Raw genomic sequence first — 23,923 nt, forward strand, 5'->3', positions numbered from 1 at the left:
TTTTGTGTTGTTAATTGATTACTGATAATAAATATATACATGCATTTGCATAAAGAAAGCATATTTGTCCACTCACATGTCACAAATCACCCTTTAAGGAACATTTTGAACAGATAAAAAATGTGTGATTAATTTGCGATTAATCACAATGAAATATTTTAATCGATTGATAGTCCTAATTTAAATGTAACTCATGAGTATCATTTCTAATGTTCCTGACAAAACACAGGTATTAAATAAAGTATTAGTTGTTCCACAGCTGAAGCAGACAGATAACTGAGTGTGGCTTTAGATCTGTTATCTTTGTTATGTGTTATGGTTGACAGCAGTATAACATGGTGTGAGAGACAGATATGTGGAGAGGCAGGGAGATATGGCTTGAGTGTGTTCATGTGTTTGTGTGTGAGAGATCCATGAATCACCAGGTAAGATAGAGAGACAAAGAAAGTGAGGAGAGAGGACAGGAGGTAGCTGCAGGAGGATTCTCAGAATTCTTACCATGTTTTGTCCTTGAATTTTTTCCAAAAAGGGATTTTTACTGTATCTCTGTCTTTAGATAACAGAGACGGACAGAACAAACACATTTCAATGTGATTGCAGATCTCCAACTCCCTTTTATAATCCGCCACCTTCATCATTTGTGTAAAGAACACTAGACAGGTTATAGCTGATACTTTTAGCAAACAACTTTTAACACAACCATTCCCACCTTTTATAAAGAGCAAGACTGTAGAAGCTGACTTTCACCTTGATAAAGTCTAACAATGCTCAGAAGTGGTGAAATATAAGATCCATCAAAGATTTCAACCATGCTTCCACTACCCCTTATGGAAGATAACAAAAGACAGATAGATCAAAGGTGCGAGTCGGAGAGGCAGAGAGACCGACAGACAAATCAACTGACAGCTAGTCAGACTAAAGAGCTGCAAATCTCATTCCTACGTGGTGCAAAGTCCCTGCATGGTGCCTCGGTAATGCTGAGACTCCCACTGTGTGTGTGATTCCCACTGGTGCAGCTAAAGAGAGTATTTGTAATGAGGTTGCGCTGCAAAAAAACCCAGGGGGAGGATAAAATTCACTTTCCACGTGCACACTGGTTTAATGCACTGCCGTGAGGTGCCAGGTACTGTCTGTACTATATAAAGCATTTTTGTTGTATTTATTTGGCGATCCAACTTTGTCTGTACATGGTCAGCTGAACTTCATTGGTGGGTTATTTTTAGCTGCTACTGAGTAAAACAGACCACAGTCGGGTTTTTGGGAGCTGGTTTCAGTCCAGTGATGTCAGAACTGTATTGCCAAACCTGCTGTGATGTGTTGTTTGCTGTTGCAACAGTTTAATATTAAAGACGCTGTAGGCAAGATTGGAGCAAATAAGATTTAAAAAAGTTATTACTATAAAATGCTCACTATATCCTGAAAAAAAACATGTGCCTCTGTGTCTGTCATCTGCAAGATTTCACAGACCAGAGGAAAACAACCAATCAGAGCCGAGCTGGAGCTTGTCGTCTCTGAGCAGCGGCCAATCACTCGTGAACTCTGATCAAACGGTCAAACTAGACAGCGCTGATCAAATATGAATCAATATTCTGTTACTGTAATGTCTATTTCTCACGTAGGCTTAGGAAAAATTGCCTTGGTAAGGATTAGGTAACACAACTTCTTGGTTAGGTTTAGGAAAAGATTGACTTGGTTAGGATTAGGCAACAAAACAACATAGGTTGAAAATTGATTCGTTGGATATACACAAATTACAGTGCATTTCTTTTCGTAGGTATAGCTGCAAACTTTCTGTGAGAACAGCTTGCTCAATGACTAACTGGTGCACACAGCAGTCTCGATTTAGACAGCTAAGAGATCTCCATGTGGGCCAAGCCGTTGTGTCCTGGACCATAGAGCTGCAAATGTCATTCCCACGTGGTGCAAAGTCCCTGCTTGGTGCCTCAGTAATGCTGAGATTCCCACTGTGTATGTGATTCCCACTGACATGACTAAACAGAGCATTTGTTTGGGCTGCAAACCCATTTAACCCTTATGTTTTGTTTTGCTTTGTTTCCTTACTGTTTTAGCTCCCACATATCCCACTGATGTATATGTCAACAGAATCACAATTATGGCTAAATCATTGGATTTTTTTCCATTAAATACTTTTTTCCAACCTCATTAAAACACAATATGTAGAAACATATAGAAGTGGTAACCCCTCCTTTTACCACAAACTGGGCTTGCAGATTTGATGGTGACATCACTTATGTTTGGGGTCGGTTAACTTCCTGTTAGATAGTTATGAACAAATCTTTATAAAACACCAATTACTGAAATTCAAATACGTATTTGGGATATTGTGTGTGCATAAAAAAATTCTGTCAACACCCAACACATTCTCAATCCTAACTTGTCAAATACTGCAGCTTTGTGGCCCTAAACTTCAAACTAGTTTCCCCTTGCTACATGCATGTCTTTTCCATGTTCACAGGAAACGTACAGTTTCTGCTTGTTACATGCATACAGTGTCTTTTCAAAATAAACTTCCAAAATAGGTTGACTGTGCAAAAAAGGTACTTGGTCAGGTTTAGGCAACAGAAGTACTTGGTCAGGCTTAGGAAACTATCGTGGTTTGGGTTAAAATAAATAACTGCGCTTGTTGCATAACTGACGTTAGTAAAGTCTGTAAGTTACATAACAAAACTAAGGTAAAATAAAACATTGACTTGGTTTCAAATGGGACACGAACATTGGTCTCCTGGGTGAAAGACTTTCGCGCTATTTAAACACGTCAGATCCTCTGATCGTAATAATGAAGTGGATGGGTTTATGAGTTAGCTGAAAGTCTCATTCAGATGCTACATTGTGCCTTGGTGTGTCGGTATCAGACGCAGAGGGCCACTGACAAAGCTATGGCACTTGATGCGTTGACGTAGGAGTGAGACCCAGTTGCAACACAAGTCACAGATATAGAGCAGATGAATTTAACCCATTTGTGCCCGCAACTGAAAGTTTTTATTTCCTTTGGTGGAAATGTTCTCTGGGCTTGCCTGAGCACCAATGTGAAGACATTTTCAAAATCAGTCAAACAGTTTGGCTGAAAGGTATGTGTTACAACCCGGAGTTGGTGTAGGGGTAAAGGGAGTAACATAGAGCCGATGTTATCAGGCAATCACTTGTTTATTGATGAGTGATTGAAATTAAAGCAAAATAAAACGTACAATGGTTGAATTAATACTAAATGAAAACGAGGGTTTAGGGTGGCCGAAAAGGAGACAACGAAGGCACACACCCTAGCCCTGCACAATCCTAACACACAGACAAATTAAACAACTTCGCTATGCACAATTAAATATAAACAAACACGAGTACCTCAAACTAGTTAACATTCAATATCACAATAAAAAAAAATTAAAAATAAAAACAAAAAAAAATGACTTTTGACTTCTAATAAAAGTGTGATTTTACATGTGGTCTAAAAATGTCAAAGATAAAAAATGTCTTAGATACTTGCCCAAACTATGTCCAAATTTGTCAGTCAGAACAAATTATTTGGCATTCTTTATCATACTAAATATAGACTTTGGGCACAAATGGGTTAACCATGTTTTACAGCTGTGGACCCTAAACAGAAGTGTAAATTTCTGTAGCAGACTTCTGAAACATGTCTTCAGTTCAAAATGAGGTTTATAAGAAATTCTCATGAAACTCAGAAAAAATAAGTACCAAGCTGATTAAACAATGATATGTAGGTTTTTGTTTTGCAGTTAATGAGAACAAACAGAACAAAAACAGGGAATTCACTAGGGCACGCTAGTTAAATGTTGTGCCGTGGGGTGCCAGGTACTGTCCATCTGTAGCCCAACCCAACACATTCGCTCCCCTCTATGTAACATTCCGTGTGCCCACATGTGCAACCTGGTCTACATGAACTTTCACGGCTGTAATGTAAATATTCTACATTCCTCTTAACTATACAGAACATGGTTGATTTGTCAGCACTGTTAGCAAGAACCGTCTCTCTTTCTTTGGTCCTCATATTTCATAATCTTTCTTAGGCACATACGCATAGTGCAGATGATGTACACACACTCTGACACACACAGCAGCCTTGAGGAATGGCTGATGACTAAATAGCTATATTCACTATGTCTAAAAATACACCCCACGGCCCAGAGAGAGATAATCAGAAATGTCAGTTCACCCTGCCACCACTCCATCTGTATTTCATTGTTTGTGTGCAGTATTTGAATGTGTGTACAATCGTGTTTTTGTGTGCCTGCTCGATTGCCCAAGTGTGTGTATGCTCATTTAGACATGCTCTATGCAGGTCGTATACTTTGTAACTGGACATTTCATAGTAAAGCGCTTTTTTTTTTTACCGGCCGTGGTGCTGACTCCACAGGAGCTGATCATTTTATATCCATAAATTACACAATAATTTAAGGCGTTATCCTGCCAGCTGAGGCCTGAAGTTACCTCCTCCACGTAAAGAAAAGTACCGTCATTTATTTTAATGTTATACTATCCATCTTGCTGCATTAGGTGACACTTTTTTTCAGGTGGTGCATGCCATTTTGGAATGAAACTGATCTTACAGTTCATCTGAGTGTGTGTGTGTGTGGGGGGGGGGTTGTGCATTTGAGGATATTCATGTTGCTGCTCACGTGCGTTCATGTTTGTATTTCTATTAGGGCTGTCAATTGAATAGTGAAAGAATCGCACATTTTTTATCTGTACAATATGTACCTGTAAGGGAGATTTGTCAAGTATTTAATACTTCTATCAACATGGGAGTGGACAAATATGCTGCTTTATGCAAATGTATGTATATATTTATTATTGGAAATCAATTAACAACAAAAAACAATGACAAATATTGTCCAAAAACCCTCACAGGTACATTTAGCAATTCAGCAAAATATTGCATAATTTTGGAGCATTATTTATCCTCCTTCCCGACAAGCTAGTGTGACATTGTTGGTACCAATGGATTCCTTCCATTTTTCTAGTTTCATACGATGCCAGTATATTCACTTTAGCTTTAAAACTGAGTCCGCTACAACCTAAAAATCACAAGTTGCGTTAATGTGTTAGAGAAATTAATGGCGTTAAAACAAATTTGCGTTAATGCGTTATTATCACGTTAACTTTGACAGCCCTAGTTTCCATAGGTCCTCATGCCTTCCTTTAATTTCGGGTTTTTGCCCCTTGCATTCCAAGATCAGTTGTCTGGGACCAGGCTAATAACTGCAGGGCTCAAACAACAAGTTTAAGGAATGTCTAAAGAGGAGAGCTGGCATGACTCAAATACTCGCAGAGAAAAAAAGCATCTGTTCTTAAAGCCGCTTTGATTCATAGATGCACATTTTCAATCTTTAGCTTCGAGCAAAAACTCAGCTCGATCAAGGCATGAGTAAACACTGCTGATTGACTCTTTGACTCCTGGGCTCAATTGCTCTTATGGCAACGAGAATGTTTAAGATGTACAGTATATCATATTTATATGAGAGGAACAGGAGGAGAACAGTGGTATATCGAAGGACTGCTGCCATTCGCTGTCAGTTTGTGTTTCAAAGACATCTTTTTAATAAAGGGACTGAAATATGCAGTGATTAGATAGTTTTTTCTTTGATCTTGATGTTGAGATAATTTCTTTAGAATTTTAATATGTCAAACCAGGACAAAGGTTCTCTTTTTTTCATGTGGCATGCTTACAAATTTGTGCACATGCAGACACTAATACAGTTTTTTTCCGTTCCAGCAAAAGATGGCATATAAGGACAAACTGTCTTCTTCACTTCGAACACCACATCAAAAATGAGATTAGCTAGCATTAAGAATGCTCAAACTTTGATAATGCCTGTTATACTCCAAAATAGTTTAAATGTAATTCTGACTTGAGTATAGGTCACCAGCCTGCCACGCTGCAGACACAATATACATCATTCCTGCTATATGGCTACAGTTCGTTAATCAACATATTCAACTAATTTTACAAACAATTATGGATATCATATCATATATTGTTGTAAACAGGTTCTCAGCTGTGGTCAATTAGGTGTTTTGCCAGGTGGTGCGTGTATTTGCCAATTGGTCCATGGTTCTTTTGAATGGCAGTGTTTTGAAATGGCAAACAAGTGAATGTATGTCACATTCTTCTGTCTTGTGTAGAGAACCATGTGCAGTGTGTTTCAAAAAGTGCAATATTGAATTGCAAATTGGGTGTTATGCAGAAAATGTGTTTAGAGTTTTGGAGACTTGAACTGAGGTTTTTCTCTCTGAGAGTCAGTTTCAATATTTGTGCTTTATGTGTCATTTTAGACTATCTATTGACCGGCTATGCTAAACCATAAGCACATTGTCTGCTTTAGCTTGAAATTCTAAAACACTATTTTTGCAAATAACCATAAACGGTAGAAAGACTATTCAAAACTAAAGCCTGTGTCTTGTTTGCTAAAGACAAATACCACATTCAATGATCAATCACCTGCACCCATATTAGATATGGGAAGACACCTGCAACCAATTAGGTCATGGTCTATATTTACAGCATACTACAAATGAAAATGCCGACTCTAGATAATAGCATTTCATACTTATGTGGAAAGAGCTAATATTTGGTGTTTGTGTGTAAGGTTGTAATGCAAGATTAGAAGAGTTTGTATAGTTTTGAATGAAGTGTTTGCTTTTGTAAGAAATGTAATGTAGTTTGTATTTTGTGTTTATGTTTTTGGTTTTTGTGTAGAGTTTCGACAAAGAGGGCCCTAGTTTCAGAAATGGGGTTTAAGCAACAGCTAAAAAAAACTGTATCAGAGGCATTTTAAGTCACTCTGTGCTTAACATTATGTGATTTACAAAAATACATTGTATCTATTGTTTCAAAAAGGCAATTTGTCCTGTTTTAAAACTTTTCATAATATGATAAATTTAGAAATAATGGTATGCTATTTATAGAATAGTATATTTTGTCTCTGTATTATGGGATCAGGCCACAGGATAAATAGGGTCACATTCATCCTCAAATTCATCCAGAATTGCCCCCTCGCTTCTTTCATATTTCATCTTTAACTGACCGTTTAACCCTCATTTGTGTCAAACAATGTTGCCAGAAAGTGTGAAATGTCTCTGGAAGGCCACGGTAATAACAATTCCATGTTTGCCTCTGAAGCAAGCTTGAGCCAGACTGTGCCAAGTCTTATCTCCTGTGGTGTCGAGCCATCTTGCACACTTTATTAGGATGTGTGCTGAGAAGTGGTTGATATAATATATCATAGACTTTGCAATTAGTTTAGTAAAATTTAATCATTTAGATTGAATTCTCATTCTGTAGAGAAGCTTGCTGACTTCATGTGCTGCGATATCCTCATGCTGATTCCATGTCTGGCACAGTGACAGGAGGAAGTGTATGGACAGCTGCTTAATCTGCAACAATCAAATTGTGTGCAGGACCAGACTACAGCAGTGTTACAGAGAAAAATATAGAGGTCTATGCATTGCATTCAGAGCACTCCCATATGCAGTCTAATGCTTCAGGGTACAATACAAACAACATTTGGGCTGAACGTTCCTTCCAAACTGATGTCATGGCAATCTGGTCATCTTTCAAACTTACTAAAGGTTAGTGAAAAATGTTGTTGAAAAGAATCATCTAACTATAAAGCAAAGAATCTCAGTCTGTCTGTCTATGTGTCCATCAAATATCTCAAGGACCGTGTATCCGATATACTTCACACTTGGTGGGTGTATTGCTGGGGACCCAAGAGAGTGCTGTGTTGAATTCGGTGCAATTTGGACATATGACGCACTCAATAAACTTTGAATAAACAAGCGAGCAGTGCTCTGTGCAGCATCAGGGTAGGGCTTCAGGGCTCTGCAGACTGAGTCCAGCATGTCATCCGCAGTAGGCAGACCACGGCTCATTGACTGCAGTTCACTTCACGACCAAACACTTCTTCCCCTACCTGGACTCAACACAAGCAGATAGCCATTGATACTTGAAACTAACTTATAATACTAATTATCACTACTCAGTTGGCGCTGTGCCAGAGGACATATGACTTTTTCCTTTTTGTTAAGAACTTGTGTTTATCCTTTTGGTGGTTTATTAGTTCTTTTATTTGTGATTTTGGTTTCTTGGATTTGGGGTTTTCATTTATATTCATTCAGTCTAGTGTTTCCTGTTTTATTTTGAAATTCAATTCTCCTGTTTCATGTCTAGTTTTACTTCCTGCCTTTGTTTGTTTTCCCGCCTTTTTGTGATTGTGTGTCCCGCCCTTATTAGTTCCACCTGTGTGTAATCATCCTGCCCTCCTTGTGTATTTAAGGCTGTGTGTTCTCCTGTGTCTTTGTCATTTCACAGTCCCTCCTCCTTTGTGAGTTTCTCCTGTGTGTTTGATTTTTTCATCCTAGAGAGTAGGTCTGCCAGTTTTCCTGTTTTCTTGTTTCTGCAAAGTACGTTTGTTCCATACTATGTGGATTAGATATTTAACCTGCCTGGATCGGCTGCATTTTTGTTCTTAGTGGTTGCCTTCATTAAATGATTGAACTTTGATTGTTGCTTCTTCGCCCCCTCTGCATTTTGGGTCCACAACTTAAACATAAAACTTGACACTAATAATGTTACCGCCAGCATATTACCTCCGCTAAGTGTATTTCACTGATGTTTCTGACCATGAGTAACAGCGACTTGGGTGCAGGTGTATTGCTCAGGACCCAAAGAAGCGCTGCTTCCATTTCAAAATAAAAGCCCTCAAGCGTTTTTTCTGTGAACAGAATTCTTCCATTTGTCAACACAAGGCTTTTATTCTGAAACATTTGCAGGACAGTGTTGTAGAAAATGCAGTGACTTGCACGACTCCATGAATGAATAAAGTGTCAGGTGTTAATTGTCAATTATTACTATGATTTACAAATGAGCACACGCTTCTTAACCTTTTCTGTCTAAAATAAATATAAATGACATGTATAATGATATGAAAAGGCCATTATGAAAGTCAAACTCTATGTAGAAAGAAAGAGCTGGCAGCAGCAGCCCAGCAGCAGAAACGCTGTCAGTGTGGACATCATACGCATGAGAAACACATCAATTTAGCGATTCCCTCTCTGAAATGACCTGTGACTGGTCAAAGTCTCCCGTCACGGGCTAGATTTTTTAAAGCCTGAAAACAGAGCCATGATGAGGTGCAGAAGTCTAGTTATCTCTCAGAACAATTGAATTGCAATATGTTGAAAGGTTATTATGGGATTTTTGCCCAATGTTGCCAAAAATATACTGCCAGAATGGTAATAGTCATTAAAGTGTGTAAAAGAAAATAAATAAATAGATAAAGGCCATGAAGCTTTTTTTAAGACAGCAAGTCAGTAAATAAGTTATACTGGAAACAATTATATCGACAATAACAATCCCCACTTCTTTATTGCATCAGGTAGTTCTGATTTTTAATATTGATTACAACAACATTACTGCTCACAAATACTGTCAATAGTCAAGCAGTGTGAACTTGTATCCTTGAGGTCCTCTTATTTTACTTTAAGAAGTCAGCTCATCTCAGATGACCCTTTTTACATTTTTAAGGAGATCAGACCCCAATGTGGCCTCCAGTCATGGGGGGAAGGGTAAATCCCATTAAAGCTTTTTGAGCTCCATCCCTCGCCCCGTGATCAGAGGGAACACCAAAGTGTAATTTGGGGGAAACTGCAGGATCTTCCTCTCAACAGTAATAAAGTTGAGAAATATTTTTGGAATTTGCCTGTTCACTTTTTCAAAGGGATGTTCAATGAACAGCTTGGGTTAGAATTAGAAATTAATCATCAGTCTGAGAGAGATTTATTGCAATGAATGTCCCACTGAAACCTAGGTTGGATTAGTGCCCTGTAGTGACAATGAGAAAATCCCAGAGACTAAGTGACAAAAACCAAGAAGTGCATTTGTGCCAAGATGCATAATTTTGACTTTTACTTTCAAACTGAATGCAACGCCCCCCTTTTTTTAATGGTGCTGACACATCTTCAAATAAGATGATCAACGCCAATCAGGAGGTCAAGACAATAGGATTCTGACAGCCATTTAATTGCTTAAAAGCTTTGAACAGTTCCCCTCTCGCTAAATGTGAAACCTAAAGGCTTTGTGTGGAGAAAATGTCTTTCTTGTCTTTGGAGAAAAAAATGTTTACCCCCCACAAACTCAAAGCTACCATACATTAACTGCATTTACAGTACTTTTATAAGATTTTTTAAAATGTCATCATGCTGTTGTGCACTCGTGTCTTGTCAGCAGTAAAACCACTTTTCCGGTAGAAGCACTCACTGGGGAGAAATTCACCATCAGTGGGAGCTGTACTCATCACAGGATTGAGTGACATTTAACATCAGTGCTTTTGCTGAGCTTACATGGATGATGTTCTTGTATGTACTTTATTTTTTTGTAGCATGGGCAAAATCACCCTTTTCCTTCTAAAATACATAAAGAACTGAACATACATTGGTCTAATCCTGTAACAGAAACTCCTGTTTTTAGATGCCCTCTAGCGGGTTCCTCCCGGGGTCAAAATTCTCCCACATTTCTCCTGATTTATGGCAATTTTTCACACGTTTTTTGACTTTTCGTTATCTCAACCTTTTTCTGGCACTGTTCAGCGTGTACGTGGCGGAGGAGAGCTGCTCGCGACACAGTTTGAGCTGCGCTTGCCGTACATCACTGCATCACAGCAAAGCCACTGTGGCGTGGCACAAGCCATTGGAAATAACGTGTTTCAGAGCGCAGTGGTGCCGTTGTTGAATCGTGTTTGAAAGGGCCTCCAGTGAGTGAGAGAAGGACAGAGAAATGGAGAACTAAGAGAAAGAGATACTCTAGCAAGCAGGGGCAAAACAATTAATGAGTGAATGAAAACTGATGAATATTAGCCTAGTTTACACCAGAGAATCACTCAATTTTATGTCAGAGGGGCAAATTATTCAGCTTTCTTTCCTGAGAATTAAAAGTAAAATTGAAAGTATGTCTATTGAACAAAAATGCTGTAGTAGTGTACCTATTATTTTGTTATTTTCATTCTTTAAAAATTTCCAGAATGCAGGAAAAAGTCTCTGAAACTCAAATTTTTCTCGGGGATGACCCACACCCCCCCCGCTTTGGTGTAAAAATCCTCCCTCTTTTTGAGGTCTTAAGGTTGGCAAGTGTTCTGTACGGTAAATGTGAAGCTACAGCTAACAGCCAGTTGGTATAACTTAGCACAACGGCTAGCCTGACTGTCTAAAGGAAACCAAAAAAAGAGGTCCCAACCAGCACCTCTAAATATAATTTAACTTTGTCTTGCCTTGATGCAGGGTTGCATGTGCTGCAAAGAAGGTACTGAACAGAAGCCTACAGGAGATTCTCAGAGGTCTTTGCAAAACACAGCTAGCATTACTTTGGAATTGCAGAGGGGGTGGACAACTTAAACCAGGATAGACGTGCAGCTTGTGAACTAATGCTACTCTACAGCCCACTGGGTTCATCTTATGAGGCCAGTTAGGATAACTATAAATAACTATAACACTCATGTTATTATTTTAGTCATCTCCACATCTATCAGACTACATTCTTCTCTAAATTACCAACCTATCTTGAAGTTTGTGTTTTCCTGGACTTCAGTGACTTTAAGCCCTATTTCAACGATCTATAGTACATGTTCTAAAGTGCATGGTCAAGTGCATTTAGGGCTTGTCCAACTCTTTTCCCTTTATCACTTTAGCTAGTTAAGTGGCGCATAATCTGTGCGCAAAGTAAGTCACAAGGGTTAAAGGGGTTGTATTTAGTCTCTTAATTATTAATCATAGGTGTGTTTGGAGCGTAATAGGAATCAAACTAATCAGAATGTCATCTCCCATTCCCTTTAAAAGCCAAGTGCATCTGCACCGGCGCATTGCAAATGAAACGGATCTGCTTGCTCGCAAAATTAAAGTGAGTGTATGTGGTGATTGGCTGTTGGACCCTCTGCCTCCGCCGTCTCCCAATCCTCTGTCCCATCAACAAATCTATTTGACTGCATTTAGCAAATGCACCGATAACCTATTTAATCGGTGCAGGCGGCACGGGGGAATTCATCATATGATAATAAGCACTAGGCTAAATATGATAAACATGTATTGATAAATAGTGTAGACTGTATTACTTTCTGATGCAACCCACGGGGGACTCGTAACGGCCGAGCGGAATCCTCCGGAGCTGCTTTGTGCACCGGCTTGCAGCCGGGCACTGCCGGAGAGGCGGTGTGTAACGCGCGTATCCATCCTCAAAACGCCGCCGTTTAGGAGGAGAGAGCCCGCAAACTTTGAAGTAGCCTACGTCTACACTTGCACACACACAGAGGGATGATGGGAGGAGACGCCACAGTGGCGTGTGTACACTGTGATCTCTCTGGTCACTGTGGTCACGCTGAGAGCGTGCTGCAGGTTGATCCATACAGAATGTCTGATAGCCTAACTTTATTTTATATTATATTCATTATATTCCATTTGATTCTGAACTGTCACCTGCCGCCTGAATTTAGTGTTTTCCTTTACATAAATTAAAACATTGTTCTAATACAACACTGTATTTACTGAGGAGGGGGAATGCTGATGCACGTCCCTGTGTGTGTAACAAGCAGAGTGCACGCGTGTTGTCAACCTGCCTATGTAGACGCATCTTACTATCTGAATAATGCATTAAATAGCAGGGAAATACCGCGCCAGACTTTAGACCAAGTTTTTGTTTGTCAATGGCGCAATCGCTTGCAATGTGCCAACAAAGCACCTGATCACACCTCATTGTAAGACCAACACGCCCATGGGCACATAGATAGGCGCAAAATACTTTAACAATGTCAGCGTGAAAATGACAACTACGTTGGTCTGAAACTAGCAATGACTCTCCCTCTCTCTCTAATCTCCCCTTCCGTCTCCATCACTCATATCTGTATTTAACTGATAAATGGAATGTATGTCTCTGATCCCCCTCTCTCCCTGCCATTGGTCCCTTAGCTGAACAGAGTTAGAGAACGGTGTTTCATTGAGCCTCATCACCTTCTGTGTCTTTTTTTCCCATGACTCTCTATGCCAATGTTAAGTGATTGCTGAATAGAGTTGAATCAATGTGTACAAAAGAGCTCTCTTTCCTGTCTCTCTTGCCTATACAACTGTTAACAGATTCTGCAAGGTGCAGTCTGAACAGATGAGTTTTCAGTCTGCAATGTGCCATGTGTACACAATTCTTGTTTAAAAAAAGCCTGTCAACTGGCAAGCAACCTAATTAGTGTTAGCTCGCATACCAACACAATCTCACTCCCAAATCGCCAAATACTGTCACTTGATCAGTTGCCCTACGCCTCAAACCATGACGCTCTAGGTACCCCACTAGCATCACTTTCGGACGTGTCAGGGACAGCATGTCAGTTGTCACTCTTTACATGCATATAGTGTCTTTCAAAATAAACCTCCCTATTCACAGGGAACATACGGTTTCCGCTCATTACATGCATACAGTGTTTTTTCAAAATAAACTTACAATGTAGGTTTATTTAGTTTCTAGGTTGACTTGCGCAATAAAAGTACTTGGTTAGGCTTAGGAAAATATCGTGGTTTGGGTTAAAATAAGTATATTTGTTACTTAAAATATATATTTTTTTTACATAACTGGCGTTAGTAAAGTATGGAAATTACGTTAGAAAACTAAGGTGAAATAAGTCAACGCTGACTTTGTTCACTTGGTTTGAAATAACAGCTGTAGCTATTAAATCTGACATCTCTAGTAGGAAGTCTGCTAATACACTGCTTTTTCTGTATCTAATTTCTTATTTAACCAGTATACTTGTGGGAGATTTTAGTGAGCGTGTCTCATGTTTGTGCTGTCTTGTGAAGCATGTTGAATCATCTGTGTTGTTTCTGTCACCTTGCTCTCCATTTTTTTGAGGGTTATTTTTATTTTTTTAACACCCATTAAGATTCCCATATACATGTAAGCTAAGTGAGCTGAACTTCTATGATAACACTTTCTCTTGCTATCTCGCGGCCTCGGTATGTCTTCACGACTGAACCGGTATCAGGGAAGACACTGCCAGGGAATGATGAGCATGCTGCGTCCCCTCTCAGCCTCCCTAATCCGCCCCAATCTAATTTAGATTAGCCCTGAACATTCCTTCAACATTCTCTGAGCTGTTGATATTACAAACATGCCACACAACAGCCGGGTGTGTTCACAGAGAATATCAAGATGATCCCTGCTCGAGGGTTGGAATGGATGTGTGTGTCTTTTTGTGCATTTATTTATGTCTGCGTCGTTTGTATAGGTGTCTTCTGTTTGTATGTCAGTATTTGTCAGTTTCTGGACATCCATTGCCACCCTGAGGGGGTTGATCTTTTCATTATAATATTTTATTATAATTAAAATACTTTTTTATTTTTTTTAGGGCTGTCAGTCGATTAAAATATTTGATCGCGATTAATCATATTATTGTCCATAGTTAGTCGCGATTAATCGAAAATTAATCTCATTTTTTATCCGTTCAAAATGTACCTTAAATAGAGATTTGTCAAGTATTTAATACTGCATGTGGGCATGTCTGTAAAGAGAAGACTGGGTAAACATAGAACCCATTTTCATTCACATATTGTGAGGTTAAACTTAAAAATTTTGAAATGGCCATGACAGTTTTTCCTCACTGAAATGTAGCGCAAGGTTGGAGCATTATTTAGTCTCTTTCGCTACAAGCTAGTATGACATGGTTGGTACCAATGGATTCTTTAGGTTTTTCTAGTTTCATACGATACCAGTATGTTCACTCTAGCTTTAAGACTGACAATATAGTGTTCACTTTGACTGCCCAAATGTTTATTAAATTTAACTTAATTCGACTTCTGGTCTGCTTTATCCCACATGATATACAGTACTGTAGTCTGTCAGTTACTTCCTGTACATTCACACTGGTCCTTGTTATGTCCTATCCTGGTTTTAATCATGTTCAAGATATAATGTGGAACATACATAACATTCACAAAAAAATTATATATATTTATTTTTTTTTTCCTACAATTCCTACTCCTTTCCCAATATTCAACATACATATATACAGCATTTATTTGTATATAACCCTTGGTGGCGCTCAGCGCTGTGACATACTGCTGCACCGGGTCCTTCAGGGATACTAGTAGTAGGGCTGACCGATAAATTGCTAACATTAGTATAGTGATAGTAATTAGCTTACACTAGTAGCTAGCTACAGCTCAATGACCGGCCTCAATGAACAGGATTTGTTTTAAAACGTGTTTAAAAGTAGTTCACAATTTACACGTTACAATTTGTTTCCCAATATGCTGTTGTCTGATCCTTTACTGCCAGTTCATCATGTACATACTGGTACGTACAGTGGTAGAGACTGAGTTTGACATTTGGACATCATCATTGGACCAACCCGCTGTCAATCATGTATGCAGCTGGTTGTTGATTGGAAGGAAGCCATGGAGCGTCATTTGACGTGTCTTGGCCAATCACAGAGAAGCATGAAAAAAATTAAATGCATTGAGTTGATATAACATGTACCTCCCTAAGGGAGGACAGAGAGTTTTTGACTGACTTGAATAATGGATTTTTTCCAAAGAGAGAAAAAATATGTTATAAATGATACTGAGAATGGTTTATTTCATCCAATTACTTTTTTTATATTTTGATCTCCCTCTAGCTTCTCAAAAAAAATAGAGGAGGAGCAACCTCCTCTGCCTCTATGGACCAGCCTCCATTGATGTATGTGTATCTTTCCCACTGTGTATTTGTGTTATAAGAGGCCTGTGTGTGTGTGTGAATCAGGGCTTCTCAACCTGAACAATCTCTTCACTGACCTTGCAGACACAAAAAAAACAGCCATTCATAACTCTGTGTCCTCTTCGTATCTCTGTGACCACGAACAACTTTTTGCTCTCTTCCTCTCCTCTCATTTGACCGTTCCTCCCCATGAACGTCTTGCTTGATCTCCACCTCCCCGTCACATTGAATTGAATCTGCAGAAACACTATTTGTTATGAATACACGTCACATACCATTCTAGTACATCGCCACACATTTGGTGTTGAGCGAAAACACACAAAGCCTTCCGTCCTCCACAACCTTGGGTGATATGTTTTTCTTCGAAAGAGAAGAAGAATGCTTAACAAAGAAAACGAGAGGTATTTTTTAAATCTGTTTTGTGAGATGAAGCCTTGAGTGCATCATATCGTCTGCACCTCTATTGTCTTCTCTGTTATAATGCTGCTTTCTTTCCCTTGTTTCTGCTATCCTCTACCTCATCTCCCTCCCTGTCTTTTCATTTCCTCTCCTCTCCTCTCCTCACCCACCCACCCACCCCCTTTTTTGTTCTCTGCCTCTCTCATCCGCCGCTGATTGGAAAGCCAAAATGTGACATACTGTATTATTAGGGTTTAAGGAAAGATATCTGATCCCATAAATGATGACCATACATCTTAGAAATTACAGATCATTGTGGTTTCCATGTAGGGATTAATGTCAATGGACTTGCTCTCCTCTTCCTTTCTCCCTATCTCATTTGTTTTGCTTTCCTGTGCTCTCCACCCCACTTCTCTCATAACCTCCGCTCTCTCCCATCTCATTTCCTCTCCTTTTCTTTGCTCTCTGTTAGTCATCTTTTCTCACATTCACTTTTTTTCCTCCAAACACACATCTGAGCCCCTTCTCCAGAACCAGTTTAATCTGAAATGTTTAAAATAGGGTTGTCAATCCGTTGAAATGTTTAATGGCGATTAATCTCACGATTGTCCATGATTAATTGTGATAAATCGCAAATGAATTGCACATTTTTTTGTTCAAAATGTACCTTAAAGGGAGATTTGTCAGTATGTAATACTCTTATCAACATTGGATGAGCAAATATGCTGCTTTATTCAATTATATGTATATATTTATTATTGGAACTCAATTAACAACATTTAGCATACAAATATGCTCAAATCATAACATGGCAACTCAAGCCCAACAGGTAACAACAGCTGTCAGTGTGTCAGTGCGCTGACTTGACTATGACTTGCCCTAAACTGCATGTGATTATCAAATAGTGGGCATTTATGTAAAGGGGAGACTTGTGGGTACCCATAGAACCCATTTTCATTCATATATCTTGAGGTCAGATGTTAAGGGACCCTTTTGAAAGCTAGTATGACATGGTTAGTGCCAATGGAGTCTTTAGGTATCTTTTCTCTAGCTTTAAAACTGAGCCTGCTACAACCTAAAAATTGCAAGTTGCTTTAAAGAAGTTAGTGGCGTTATAAAACAAAATTGCATTCACATGTTATTATTGCGTTAACTCTGACAGCCCTAGTTTGAAATGGTGTTAAGTTAAGTTAAGTTGTGTGTGTATATAGCTGATGATCGTTGGAAGAAGTAAATGGCCCATCGATTTGAATATGAAAATGTTTTTTTTTTCTCCCGTCATTACATGCAAATCTGACATTTTTACTTTTATTTTAATATTATTTTCTAGACCACTGTTAAGCTGTATGTGTTCCCAGACAGCAAGCTGAGGGATGCTAGATACTGTATGTGTCTTATGTATTTGAACATTTAAGTCAGAATGGGTCATCTTTACACAGTGGTGGAAGACCACTCCCATGTTGATTAAGTACTTGACAAATCTTAAACAGATAAAACATGTGTGATTAGTTGTGATTAACTATGGACAACCATGTGATTAATCGCGATTAAATAGTTTAATCGATTGACAGCCCCAAATAACACCTGTGCTTATTGTGCTATAACATGTCTGAATATCTGCAGTGAAAAATGACTGTTGGTATTTAAAGAGATACATCATTTTAGTTAAATTCTGAAGGTTCATACCACTGCTGTGATTTAATTAAAAAAGGCAGGAGAATAAAAGGTGTAAAATGGATGTGAGGTCTTGCTACCATTATACACTTTTTGTTGCATTTGTTTTCCAGGTTTGTTTAAATTCAAGGCCAAATAATGAAGTAATTATATGTTATAATGCGTAGCACTTTTAATTTGCTTCACAATTAAAATAATTGATCACAAAACATGTAACAGGCAGGATAGTAAGGGGTACAATAATAGCAAAATAGAGTACCAAACAGCAAATACTATTCAATTTAAAAAAAATAGTGAGTAGGAGTTGTAGTATTTGTAGTTTCAATTCAATATAAAAGTATGTCCCTTGAAAGCTACTGCTTTCTAGGTTGTATCAAACAAAGATGTCTTCCATGTGTAGCTGATAAGTAGGAATCAGTGTCTCAGACTTTTATTATACGCTGTTATGGAAAGGAAGGCGGTGAGGGGGAACAGAAGATATGCTGACATGAAGGAATATAGAGACAGGGAGTGTCAAGATACTGTAGATGGTGTGTCAGCCTTTCTGTCAGTCTATATGGTGGTTTGTGGAAGAGGGAAAACATTGACTCTTCCTCTCTAGACGGGGCGATAGGCAGCGAGAGAATGAGCAAGAGAGATGAAGCAGATGGCAAGGGAGCAGCGAAAGACACTCCTTTATACCTCTTGTTCAAAATGTCTATAAAAGCCAGTTTGGCTTAAACACATTTGCACCCTTCTCTTCCCTCCTCCCTTCCTCTCAGTGTTTATACGATAAAATAACTTACATAACTGCACCACCTGAGCTGCTGATAAGCACTTTTTGACACTGAAACACCTATTGGTTGCAACGTGGGCCTTAAAGCTTCAGTAGGCACAATGTTTTTGGCATCATTGGGCAAAAATCCCGTAATAACCTTTCAGCATATTGTAATTCAATTGCTCTAGAGAGAAAACTAGGTCCAATTCCAATTCGGTCTGTACACCCTCCCACTCCATGGTGAAGTGAACTCTGTTTGTAGTCACACTCACAGCTGAATAAAGCACCCTTCTTTAAAGTGAGGGGTATAAATATCAGAATTACTTTACTGATCCCCAGGGGGAAATTGAGTTACGTTTTGCTCCCGTTCTATAATATAAATATAGATATATAAGAATAGAGCAATTTTAAGAAAATAGAAATAAGAAATATTTATAACAACAGCGTAAATAATGATGCTGATAAATAGGATCTACGCAAATAATATAAATGCATGCATAAATTATAATGCAAGAATAGAATAAAATAAAAATATTATTTAAAATGTAATGTATAAATAAATGCAGTATTAATGACGGAGTAAACCAGCTGAATTATTGCACAAAACGATTGCACTGTTAAGCCAGTATTGCACATAAGATATAATAAATCATAGGGTTATAGCTGCTGATAGGGGTAAAAAGTAATAGGTGTCTATGTCTACCATTTTATAGACTAGACAAGGTTACATATGATCCTAAATACAATATATTTACTTTATGTTGTTGATGTCTGTATGACAATAAAGTAGAAAAAATTAAATGTCCATCTTAGTCTGAGCAGTTTACAATAAATGTTTGTACCGGTAGTCACAAGTCGGCATCGATGCAGGCTTGCTGTTGGAGGGTTTTATATACCCACTTTCACTCCATGCTAATTGGTTTGGGAGGACACTTATTATGGCGGACCCTCTACGCGAAATCGCAAACAGAGTGCAAGTGGGTAGGGAGAAGGTGCAGGGGGTGGTTTGCAATTGGGCCCTAGACTTCTACACTTCCTCATGGCTCTGTTTTCAGGCTTTAAAAAATGTTGCCCGTGACAGGAGACGTTAGCCAATCACAGATCATTTCAGAGAGCGAGCATTCCTGTTGGCTGTGCATTCAATGGCGGCAGCTGTTGTCAAACTGTGGTCAAATTAGGCAGCGCTGATCAAATATGAATCAATATTGTGTTACTCTAATGCCTTTTTCTCGCCTCAAATGTTTCCAGAAACATCTCGTAGTGTACTGATTAGCTGTAAAATGAGAAAGTTTGCCATGGCTGGTGGTTGGTGCTTGGTATTTCCTCAACTGATCTCAAAACGGCTGCTGGGTCACACCCATCCACCCCAAGCTCCTCCCTATGCGACGTTTGCCGCTCTTTGTACTTCCTGGTTCACAATTTACGTGGATTACATAGAAATTGATTTCATGCTGACAATCACCAAACAAATGTGAACTTCATGTCTGTGTACACAAGATAATACACTAAATTACGTGACTATTTCACAAACTGCTGTGCGACAGGGCTGCCATCTCTCCAAGATGCATACATACATATATTTACTTCTACAGTACTAAGTGTAACGAAGTAGCCATTAACAGGTCCTGTCTTCTGTGATAATGGCAGCTAAGTGACACTGAAATCTATTTCCCTGTCTTTTAGACAAGAAGAAAAGCAGCTCTAGAGATTTCAACACATACATTCATAGAGAAAGCGCAACAAGCCATTGGAGCGTTTATCTGATCCTTGATCAGTTTGAAGATTCAATGATCTGTTCATACTGAAGTGAAATTAATATATATTTATCTATCTACTATATTTCTACACAATTTGTTTTCATTTTGGAAGAGCTTGTTTAGTTGAAAACCAAGGTTTTACTGGGGATGAGGAAAAAATGATGGATCTCCAATGACTAGTGCTTGTGTATGATAATATAATAAATACTCATTGTCGAGTATCTCCATCACACACTACTCCAAATGTCTGAGGGCACTTAACACTACAAGTCAAATTGTGTGGTTACGTCGCAAAATGTGATTCTCGCATGGTAGAGGTCTAATTTTGGAACCATAATGAAAATCATGTGATGACCTTAGTTTGTAATGGTCAGGAGCAAAAAAGGTTGCCAAGTGCTGCGGTAGAGCAGTTCCTCGGTGCATGAAGCATAGATGGTTACCAAACAAGACACATTTCACGCTTAGCCTCTCCATCTTTTTTTCTGCCAAACAAAACTTCTCCCTTACACTCTGACCATACTTGACCTTTATTTCTCTGGCTCTGGGAAGTTGAAGACAATTTTTTCCCTTCTATCTTTTGTACTTGCTGATCCCTCTTACCTTCTGTGTTCAGAAAATGTAGATTACTCTTAACATTGCTTAAGCAATAAATGCTTGCATTCTAACATTTTTATAACACGGCTTAGTTGAATATTCTATTCTGATTGATCAATCATGACATTCTACTATCTGTTATTTCTTTATAGCTGACCATTGCTATGTATAACAGGCTGTTGCTATGTCTACAGTTCTAATGCTGGACTCTGGCAGACCGTTTTTGTGTCAAATTATTGATTTTTTACATAAGTTGCCATGTTATAAGTGGGATAATGTACAGATAGCGGGTCATTGTTGTGAAATAAACCCCTTCAGGGCTTTTTGTCCAGCCCTCTTGTCGGGGTTTATTTCACAACTATGACCGGCTCGCTGTACATTATACCTTACATAACACCCTTTCCCACAAAGCAGCAAACACATGTAGTGGTTCATCTTGATAAGTTTGGATTTCAAAATGCCCTCTGAACACATGTTGTTGAGTTTCACTACTACTACATTACCTTTCTCCTTTTCAGATAGAAATTACAGCTGCTTGGTTTAAGCCCAGAGGCCAGGAAAACATGTTGGCATTGTACATTTCTGCAAACCACAGATAAAATGTGGACGTTTTTGCCTTTGGTCAGGGCATGTGATGTAGTACAGTATATCGAGCGAACACATTCTCTCTCCCAACTCGTCAAATACTGCCGCATGGTCAGTGCCCCTTGGCATCGGAGATCAGCGCACGGGGTACCCCTCTTAGACCAGGGACGGCATGTCAATATAAACTCACTAACTACATAGTGTACTTTCAAAATAAACTTCTGTTTTTACAGGAAGTTATATAGGCCACACAACCACTTCATAGGGTGAGAAAACGGTCGTGGTTGACGTTAACTTCACTGACTAGCGACTCATGTGACTCACAGAACTGATGATACCAAGGGATCACGTGACTAACGACTGACTTGACAAAATAAGTCAACGTTACTCATAGTTTCACACAGGTAATGAACAGCGTTCTCCTGGTTGAAAGTCTTGTGTTTGTTTGTAGACATTTGTATTGTCTTAGAGGGGTATTATTTTGATAATGTTAAACGGGAATATTCAAACACTTGAAACACGTATAGCAAAAACGTGAGCAGCAGCCTGTCTGACAGTATAGGCAAGGCAAGGTCATTTGTACAGCCATTTTCAACACCAAGGCAATATAAAGAGCTTTAGACTTAACACTCTGCAGTATCTGTGAAATAGTTTAAAAGCCATTTGGAAAATTATTGCAAACATAAATAGTGAGTAAGACTTCTCTGGTGTCCTTCTACAACCCAGTCAACAGAAAAAATGTTGGCATCGTAATTTCATAAATACGTTTCATATCAGCCTCGTATCACATTTGCAGAAACGCACAATGACACGTGGTTAACGCTGTGAAACCAACGGCCAGTTTATATACTTAATCATTTGCTCTGCACGTCGCTCTGACCGGAAAACTTCCACATTGAAAAGAAAAATGTCCACATTCAACTAAACCTTGGTTTGCAGAAATGTACAATACCAAAAATTTGTTTCTACCTTCTACCTTTTTCTGTGAACGAAATCAGCTATTTGTCATTGACCTTCTAAAATGACCTTTATGACCATGACAAGACATTTTGATATGCCACTTAAATTTTTAAGATTTGGTGAAGTTAAGGAAATATCGTGGTCATGATTAAAAGTTACCAAATGGTGGGGTATGAACCACATTCTCCTGAGAGAGGACAGTTATTATTTGCATGACCACAAGAGGACACATATCAGAAACATGTAAACATAGGGTCTTTTATGCACTGGAACAAATGACAGTTTAGAAGCAGTCTCATCTCTACCTACATTTCCCTTCTGATCCCTGTCTTCCTCTTAACTTCTAGCATCTTTGCTTCCTATCATCCAAGCTTTTCTTTTCTTTCCATCACTCCATCTCTGAACATCTGTGTCCTGTGTTTACTTGTTCAACTGCAGAGTATTTATATCAGGGTATTAGTGTAATTGCCACATTTTTCTAACGGCTTGGTGAGGAATGCATTTGTCTCCGAGACAGATAGAGAAGTGATAGCATAGGCGTGAACAGCTGGGGTAACAGTGCTGCGTTTCAATAGTAGCAGGTGCAATGGAGGCTGTCGTGGCTTAGCAAGACATTGGATCCTGATTTTGAGCGGGTGTGTGGGAGACAATGAATGTGTGTCAGATTGTGCATATGTGGCTGAGACAGAACAATTCTGCTACACTTCTGTACTGCTTTTCTATTACTTGTTTTAATCATTTAAATGAAACATTTTTCAATATCTGATTTTGTAACTCACATTTACCAATAAAGGTTGAGTTTATGGGATCCTCTAAAACAGAAACTGGAAAGCAGAAATGAAATTCATAATAGATACATAGTTAGGTAGTCAAAGTTAATATGATGATCTGTCCTACTTAAAGACCTGGTCATATTAGCAAATCCATGCAATTTTTGTTCACATTGAATGCGTAAACCTGGAATTTATGCTGTTGACAACAACATACAATAGAAACGCAATATAAAAACTACCTACAACATTGATTTTTCTTAATGCATCGCCCCAACAAACAAATTACCCATTTATCCATAACTGTCAGTAAATCTCGAGTTAGCAAACATGTAAGCATTTTTTCCTGAGACCTCCAATGTAGAAACGCGTTAACGCAAAATTGTTTTAACGGCACTAATTTCTTTAACGCATTAGCGCAATCGATCTTTTGGAGGTTGTAGTGGGCTCTGTTTTAAAGCTTGCATATACTGGCATCATATGAAACTCGAAAACCTAAGGAAGTCATTGGTACCAACCATGTCATAATAGCTTGTCGGAAGGAGGCTAAATAACGCTCCAAACGTGCTAAATTTTGGCGAGGAAAAACTGTCATGGCTATTTTCAAAGGGGTCTCTTGACCTCTGACCTCAAGATATGTGAATGGAAATGTGTTCTATGGGTACCC

At 38.7% G+C, this 23,923-nt stretch overlaps 1 long non-coding RNA gene across 1 annotated transcript in view; it reads right to left on the reverse strand.

Annotated features, from left to right (window-relative positions):
- LOC141768697 (uncharacterized) overlaps window positions 1–16,041 on the reverse strand; it is a 39,569-nt gene extending 23,528 nt beyond the window's left edge. The window contains exon 1 of the long non-coding RNA XR_012594192.1: window positions 15,838–16,041. This is a non-coding gene — a long non-coding RNA (uncharacterized LOC141768697). The remainder of the gene's footprint in view (window positions 1–15,837) is intronic.
- Between the last annotated feature and the right edge of the window lie 7,882 nt (window positions 16,042–23,923).

Source organism: Sebastes fasciatus, chromosome 1 (assembly GCF_043250625.1).
Source record: "Sebastes fasciatus isolate fSebFas1 chromosome 1, fSebFas1.pri, whole genome shotgun sequence".
NCBI lineage: Eukaryota > Metazoa > Chordata > Actinopteri > Perciformes > Sebastidae > Sebastes > Sebastes fasciatus.